This window comes from Triticum aestivum, chromosome 7B (genome assembly GCF_018294505.1).
Source record: "Triticum aestivum cultivar Chinese Spring chromosome 7B, IWGSC CS RefSeq v2.1, whole genome shotgun sequence".
NCBI classification, from domain to species: domain Eukaryota; kingdom Viridiplantae; phylum Streptophyta; class Magnoliopsida; order Poales; family Poaceae; genus Triticum; species Triticum aestivum.
Window position 1 is genome coordinate 165,038,511 of NC_057813.1, and position 9,091 is coordinate 165,047,601.

A 9,091-nucleotide genomic window follows, 5' to 3' on the forward strand; every position below is an offset into this window, starting at 1 on the left:
GTGCTCGAGGGGTCCATGAGATAGGGGGGCGCGCCCTATAGGGGGGGGCCTCCTATCTTGTGGGCTCCTCGAGGATCTTCTGACTTCCTCTCCAAGCCCCCAGGATGATAATCTTCCAAAAAATCATGATGCCGAAGGTTTCATTCCGTTTGGACTCCGTTTGATATTCCTTTTCTTCAAAATACTGAAACAGGCAATAAAACAACAATATGGGCTGGGCCTCCGATTAATAGGTTAGTCCCAAAAGTAATATAAAAGTGTATAATAAAGCCCATAATCATTCAAAACAAGTAATATAATAGCATGGAACAATAAAAAATTATAGATACATTGGAGACGTATCAAGCATCCCCAAGCTTAATTCCTGCTCGTCCTCGAGTAGGTAAATGATAAAAACAGAATTTTTGATGTGGAATGCTACCGAGCATGATTCTCAAAGTAATTTTATTTATTGTGGCATGAATGTTCAGATCAAAATAATACAAAATAAAAGTTCATTGACATAAGAAATAGTAATACTTCAAGCATACTAAGCAAAGTAATCATGTCTTCTCAAAATAACATGGCCAAAGAAAGTTATCCCTACAAAATCATATAGTCTGGCTATGCTTCATCTTCATCACACAAAGTATTTAATCATGCACAACGATGACGAGCCAAGCAATTGTTTCATACTTTTAATAATCTCAAACTCTTTCAATTTTCACACAATACATGAGCGTGAGCCATGGACATATCACTATATGTGGAATAGAATGGTGGTTGTGGAGAAGACAAAAAAGGAGAAGATAGTCTCACATCAACTAGGCGTATCAACGGGCTATGGAGATGCCCATTAATAGATATCAATGTGAGTGAGTAGGGATTGCCATGCAACGGATGCACTAGAGCTATAAATATATGAAAGCTCAACAAAGGAAAACTAGTGGGTGTGCATCCAACTTGCTTGCTCACAAAGACCTAGGGCATTTTGAGGAAGCCCATCATTGGAATATACAAGCCAAGTTCTATAATGAAAAATTCCCACTAGTAAATGAAAGTGACAACATATGAGACTCTCTATATGAAGATCATGGTGCTATTTTGAAGCACAAGTGTGGAAAAAGAGATAGTAGCATTGTCCCTTCTCTCTTTTTCTCTCATTTTTTTATTGGGCCTTTTCTTCTTTTTTTTTATGGCCACCTTCTATTTTATATATATATTTCGTCCGGAGTCTCATCCCGACTATGGGGGAATCATAGTCTCCATCATCCTTTCCTCACTGGGACAATGCTCTAATAATGATGATCATCACACTTTTATTTTTTTACAACTCAACAATTACAACTCGATACTTAGAACAAAATATGACTCTATATGAATGCCTCCGGCGGTGTACTGGGATACGCAATGAATCAAGAGCGACATGTATGAAGAATATGATGGTGGCTTTGCCACAAATACGATGTCAACTACATGATCATGCAAGGAGCAATATGACAAAAGTAATGTGTGTCATATGAACGGGACGGTGGAAAGTTGCATGGCAATATATCTCGGAATGGCTATGGAAATGCCATAATAGGTAGGTATGGTGGCTGTTTTGAGGAAGGAGTAAGGTGGGTGTATGGTACCGACAAAAGTTGCACGATACAATAGAGGCTAGCAATAATGGAGGGGTGAAATAGTATGTATAATCCATGGACTCAACATTAGTCAAAACAACTCTGTCGGTGTCAAAACCGGCGGATCTCGGGTAGGGGGTCCCGAACTGTGCGTCTAGGCGGATGGTAACAGGAGACAGGGGACACGATGTTTTACCCAGGTTCGGGCCCTCTTGATGGAGGTAAAACCCTACGTCCTGCTTGATTGATATTGATATTGTGGATGTTTACGAGACTGGATCTACCACGAGATCAAGGAGGCTAAACCCTAGAAGCTAGCCTATGGTATGATTGTAATGGTTGTTGTTGTGTCCTACGGACTAGAGCCATCCGGTTTATATAGACACCGGAGAGGGCTAGGGTTACATAGAGTCGGTTACAATGGTAGGAGATCTACGTATCCGTATTGCCAAGCTTGCCTTCCACGCCAAGGAAAGTCCCATCCGGACACGGGACGAAGTCTTCAATCTTGTATCTTCATAGTCTTGGAGTCCGGTCGATGATGATAGTCCGGCCGATGACAGTTCGACTGATGATGGTAGTCCGGCTATCCGGACACCCCTAATCCAGGACTCCCTCAGTAGCCCCTGAACCAGGCTTCAATGACGATAAGTCCGGCGCGTATATTGCTTGGCATTGCAAGGCGGGTTCCTCCTCCGAATGATAGAAGATTGTGAACACCAGGATAGTGTCCGGCTCTGCAAAATAAATTCCACATTCCATCGTAGAGAGAATAATATATACACAAGTTCAATCTGCTGACGTTTTTTGCGGCATGACGTCACGCCACTACCAAGCCATTACTTGAATCGTTTTTTACTCTACCACCTCAGCGCATTTAGCGAAGCGGTTTCCTTGGCATGTCTTGTCGAAGCAGAGATCGTGTTCCCCCTTAATCCGGGATTCTCATCAATACGGACGTGGGTAACCCAACCGCACCATTGATGGTGACGCTTGGGGGATAAGCGAGTTTTACCAGGCCGGTGGGGGACGCGTAGACTTCGCCCGCCCATATAAGGGGTAAGGATTCACCTTTTCACCTACGCCTTCTTCCTCCTTTTCTTATCCATCTCCGCGCACTCGAGCTCCAGCGCCCAAGCCCGCACATCTTGTCTCAACCTTCCCCAGTTATGTCCGGAGCGGGAGGCAAGTGGATGACCTCCTCCGTTACGGAGGAGCACATTGAAAGACTGTGCAGCGCCGGCTACCTATCCGGCGACATCGCGCACCGGCTGCCCGACGAGGGGCAGCTCATCCCCACCCCCAGGCCCCATGAGAGGGTCGTTTTTCTTCCCCACTTCCTCCGCGGACTGGGTTTTCCACTTCACCCCTTTGTCCGGGGGCTCATGTTCTACTACGGCCTGGATTTCCATGATCTGGCGCCGAACTTCATCCTCAACATCTCGGTGTTTATCGTCGTGTGCGAGGCCTTCCTCTGCATCCAGCCCCACTTCGGCTTGTGGCTCAAGACCTTCAATGTCAAGCCGAAGGTAGTGAAGGGCACTCAAGCGGAGTGCGGAGGCACCATGTTGGGCAAGATGCCCAACGTCCTTTGGTTCGAAGGGGCCTTCATGGAATCCGTCAAGGGGTGGCAATCGGGGTGGTTCTATATCACCGAGCCGCCCGACTCTACGTGGGCGGCGGCCCCCGAGTTCAGATCTGGTATCCCCACGCAGCTCACCTCCTGGAAAGAGAAGGGCTTGCTGTGGGGTAGTTAGGAGGAGCTGACGGGACTCCAAGCCTGTATCCAGAAGCTGGTGAAGAAGCTCAGGCTGGTTAACGTGGTCCAAGTCATGCTCGTCCGCCGGATTCTCCCATGCCAAGAGCGGGCATTCAATCTGTGGGAGTTCAATCCGGAACAGCACCAGGCGCTGAGCGGGCTCTTCGACACGACGTACGAAGGCGCCTGGAGGGTGCTGTTTAAGGGCGCCGAAGCCCCCGCATCCGCGACTGAAGATCGCGGATTTCGCTCGCAGCGCCAAGCCAACGAGGTAAGTGATTCTACCCCTTTACAGGACACTTGCTTTTCATAGTTTGACTCTATGCGGGTTTTAATTTCCCCTTTTCCTTTGACATGACTGGATGAGGAAGGCGGAGCAGACTATCTGCCCGGCTCCCATGCTAGAAAACCCAGTAGACGCCCATCTAGCGAGGCTGCTGGTTCCGGCACCGCACGTGGTGCCGGAGAAGAAGGCCAAGAAGGAGGCCATGGGTGTTCGAAAGAGTTCCCGTTTTCAGGTGTCCGATGACTCTGGGGCGGACTCGTCCCCCGAAAACGAGGAGGAGAAAGAGGACTCTCTCCCAGAGGAGGAAGAGAGGAAGAGGAAGGCTTCCCCAACAGGGGAGGCCGAAGGGTCCAAGAGGGGAAGGACTATTCCCTCGGACAGCTCCGCCAACATCAACGTTAGCGAGGAAGAATGGCCTTCAAGGGCCAGGCCTCCAGCGAGATCGTAAGTATCCGGATTCCTAAGTGATTTATAATTTCTTTTTCTGTGTCACATAGTGTCATTCTGATGCCGCATGCTGCCTGTAGTCCGGCCAATGATGAACTCCCCGCTTCATCGAGCGGGTCGTTGGCTCCGTCGGATGTAGACTCCATCTCGACCGCCTCCACCCCTCGCGACACCGAGGACGCCAAGGTGGGATCCCAAGAAGGGACCCATCAGGGGGAGGCTCCGGAGGCGCCACAAGGCGTCCTCCCGGACTTTGCGCCGGACTCCATATCAGAACCCGCAGTGGTTCCGGAGTCCGGCCGGCGGCCCCTTCGCACGAAGGGCAAGACCGTGACGCCGGCGGCTTCCGTCCAACCGAAGGCGCCGGACAATTTGTTGGAGGCGCTGCAGAGCGCTTCCATCGAGGAAGAACACTGCACTATTATGAGTGCGGTGATTCAGAAGGTACAGCTTGCCAAGAGCGGGCTGACCGAAGCCTGCAGTAGCCTTCTATCAGGCTTTGAGGTAAGAAGTTAAAAATATGCAATGTAATACCGCATAGACAGTAGCCCCTGATGCTCGGTTCGGTGTTCGGAAAGAAAAGCCGGACTGAGGATCTGAAAAAAACAAGATATACGCTGGGTTGCTAAAAAATTATGTCAATATGGGTTGCAGGCTGTGCTGCTGACCTCTGCCGCACTGACTGCGGAGGTCGGTGCTTTGAAGCAGGAGCTCGAGCGGTCCGAGCAAGAGCTCGGCTGTGCCAAGAAGAAGCTCCAGGACAAAGAAGGTGAGTAACACCACTTTGAACTTGTACCTTACAGAAAAGGATTTAGGTTGCAACAAAAAATAACAAGGATAACATGGGTACTGCAGGGGCCACGAACAAGGTGGCGACCCTGAAGGAGGCCGTGTCTACGGCCGAACGCAATTCGGCCGCGGAACGGGGTAGAGCGAGAAAAGCAGGAGGCGCGGGTGGCGGTGGTTCGGCAAGAGCTCCAGGCTCTCATGGAAAAGCATGAGAGTTTGGAGCGTGACTCAAAGACTCGAGAGTCTGAGCTTGCCTCGGCTCTCGAAAGTGCCAAGACTGCCAAGGCCGATGCCCATAAGTCCCTTCAGGAGATTGAGTTGGTGAGGAAGATAGCGGCGGGTAAGGAATTTTTCATGCAAAGCAAGCATGTGAATGTGAATTACGTGTTACTTACCCGAATTCGGAGCTCTCCAGGGGCGTTTGCAGATCTGCCTCGCAGTGTGTCTGATGCCACCGCATTCTACCAAGCCGAGGAGGGGAGCTCAACAGAGAAGGTCTTCTGGTCTCAGTATGCTGAGGCCGGCCATCCGGTGCCCCCTAGCGACCAGCTGAAGCAGCTGGTCGAGCTCCACAAGGTGGCCGAGCAGGCCATGAAGGGCCTCATAGTCCGGCTGTGGCCTGGAGAGGCCATGCCTGGGAGCTACTTCAGCCTCGTGCGACGGTTGGTGGATGCATGCCCCTGGGTGGAGGTTATCAAGCGCTCTGCCTATATTGAAGGTGCTCGTCGGGCCCTTGCCCGCGCAAAGGTGCATTGGGGCAAGCTGGATGCGGAGAAGCTAATCACTGACGCGCCACCAGCGGGCAAGGAATATCGCACGCCCGAAATGTACTATAAGACTGTCCTGAAGGGTGCCCGCAAGATTGCGGATGAGTGCCCCAGGGATGTAATTATTGAGTAAATTCGCAATGTGTTATCCTGTGCGCTGAAAACTTTGTTCATATGCGCTAAGCAACGCTTGTTAATTTAAAATATTACCTTCTTTGCGGCCGTTTATTAAATCTGAGAGATGGCAAGTCGTTGGCTTCAGCCCCCATGCCACGAGTGCTGGGTTGTTCGGGATAAACTTGAGCACTCTTGTTCCCATTTTTGGGTCCATCTAGGGAGGCGCTCAACACAACGAACAAGGCAACCGGACTTATAGTGCTTGAACACTCTCACTTAGCCATAGAATTCTATAATTTTAAATTTCGGCGAAGCCCCTAGTATTCGGAAGACCGAATTAGGGGCGCTATCCACGCCTTCGTCGGACATTATCCGAAACTTCACTCGAAGCGGCGTAGGTCTTTAAGGACCCGAAAGGACCTCTCGAACAGCGACCAGTCTCTCGCCTTATCATGATAGTCAGTTTTAGCTTTCTCCACTGAGGCGTTAACCTGGCTCAACCGGGTGCAATTGCAGTGGTTCTCCCAGTGCTACCTTAGCCGATAGAATGGAACGTAAGGTGCCAAACATGGGAGCCGTGCAAACCCAACTATTGACCCAAGACATGATTCGGAGCCGATTCATATAATGCTATAAGTTCGGGGTGCCGCACTTGTGAAAGTGTTCGGACTTTATCACACCATAATACGGGGAACATAAGCCCCTGGTGTATTTGGCCGTACCAAAATGTACGGATGCAACATGTCGTAAATGAACATATATATATAAGGTAATGCAATTATGGGCAAAAAGTGCTGCATTTTATTCGAGAAGATCTGCTATGAGTGCGGAATGATACAAATAGTGCAGAAAGCAAGGGATTGGACGAATTAAAGGCGTCTCCCTCCAGGGGTAGGCCGCGGAATGGTGTATTTAACAAATTTAATGCTCATAATGGAGACCACCTGAGTGTTCGTCGCGGCCTTTGTCCCTCCCTGGCTGTTGCATCATGAGTTCGGCAGGTTCGCCGCCGGACAGAGTTCTGTATAAAAAAGAGAGAAATAAAAGATAAAAAGAGCAACACACCTGGGAGCCCCTGGTGTGGTCGAACCGCACTCTGGGTCTGTGGTGGTTGTGCCTCTCCCCCTATGCCCATGGTATCTCCAGGGCGTAATTATGTACGCGGAGAGTTTGTCTTACAATTGTGCGAGGGCTGGGGTTGAGGCCGCATTGCTACGCATGCTCGGAACATGCCAGGTGGTCTTGGTTGATGTTGCTCCGGGCGCGTTTGGCCGTGTCCGGTCGTTTAACGGCCGGACTCGAAAATTGCCTTAACAGGCTGCTCTGTACTTCTGCCGCGAGAGCCGCTGTATGTTCCTCCGTTCGGAGGGAGCGTTCCGTGTTTCCATTGACCGTGATGACTCCACGAGGGCCTGGCATCTTGAGCTTAAGGTATGCATAATGCGGCACCGCGTTGAATTTTGCGAACGCGGTTCGTCCGAGCAGAGCGTGATAGCCACTGCGGAACGGGACTATGTCGAAGATTAACTCCTCGCTTCGGAAATTATCCGGGGATCCGAAGACCACTTCCAGTGTGACTGAGCCTGTACAACTGGTCTCGACACCTGGTATGACGCCTTTGAAGGTTGTCTTTGTAGGTTTAATCCTTGAAGGGTCTATGCCCATCTTGCGCACTGTATCCTGATAAAGCAGGTTCAGGCTACTGCCGCCGTCCATCAGGACTCTTGTGAGGTGAAATCCATCAATGATTGGGTCTAAAACCAATGCGGCGAATCCACCATGGCGGATACTGGTCGGATGGTCTCTTCGATCGAAAGTGATCGGGCAAGAGGACCATGGGTTGAATTTTGGGGCGACTGGCTCCATCGCGTATACGTCCCTTAGTGCACGCTTTCGCTCCCTCTTGGGTATATGCGTTGCGTATATCATGTTTACTGTCCGAACTTGAGGGGGGAATCCCTTTTGTCCTCTGTTGTTCGGCGGCCGGGTCTCTTCCTCGTCATCGCTGTGTAGCCCCTTGTCATTGTATTCGGTGATTAATTTGCCTGCCTGCTTGAATACCCAACAATCTCTGTTGGTGTGGTTAGCTGGCTTTTCGGGGGTTCCATGTATTTGACAGGAGCGGTCCAGTATTCGGTCCAAATTGGACGGGCCCGGAGTGGTTCTTTTGAATGGCTTCTTCCGTTGACCGGGCTTGGAGCCTCGGAATCCGGCGTTGACTGCCGTATCCTCATTGCTGTCGCCGTTAATGCGGCATTTGTTCTTGTTTCGACGCGACCTACCATTGCGGTCCTTGGTATCCGGACTGCCAGCGTTTTTGCTGAGGTTGTTGCTGCGAGCTAGCCAGCTATCCTCTCCCGCACAAAAGCGGGTCATGAGTGATGTGAGGGCTGCCATGGATTTCAGCTTTTCCTGTCCTAGGTGCCGGGCCAGCCACTCATCGCGGATGTTATGTTTGAAGGCAGCGAGGGCCTCTGCATCCGGACAGTCGACGATTTGATTTTTCTTTGTTAAGAACCGTGTCCAGAATTGCCTGGCCGATTCGTCTGGCTGCTGGATTATGTGGCTTAGGTCATCTGCGTCCGGTGGTCGCACATACGTGCCCTGGAAGTTGTCGAGGAATGCGGCTTCCAGGTCTTCCCAGCATCCAATTGACTCTGCGGGCAGGCTGTTAAGCCAATGCCGAGCTGGTCCTTTAAGCTTGAGCGGGAGATATTTGATGGCGTGAAGATCGTCGCCGCGGGCCATATGTATATGGAGGAGATAATCCTCAATCCAAACCGCCGGGTCTGTTGTGCCATCGTAGGATTCAATATTAACGGGTTTAAACCCTTCAGGGATTTGATGATCCATTACTTCGTCAGTGAAGCATAGTGGGTGTGCAGCGCCTCTATATTGAGCAATATCGCGACGTAGCTCGAGAGAGCGTTGTCTGCTGTGTTCGGCCCGGCCGGAGTAGTTGTATTCGGTGCGACGGTATTCGTCGTGGGTCTTTGGGCGCCCTCGTGATCCATAGATAGATCTGGATTGTCTTGCCTTGTCCTCCAATATATCCCGCAAGTCCGACGCATTCCCCCGTGGCTTCATGCTTTTTGAGCGATGCCGGGGTACGGTTTTGGTGGAGGGCTTGCATGCCTCTCTGTCGCGGCCACGAGGTGGTCGGTCTGCCGTATTGTGCGCTGGTGATGCAGGTTTTTACGCTTCCTCCTCTAGTCGGGGGAGCAACTTGCGTTTTGGGTAACTTTTGGAGGGGCGTTCGAGTTCATACTCTTCGGCCGCGAGGACCTCGGTCCATCTGTCGGCCAGTAGGTCTTGATCAGCT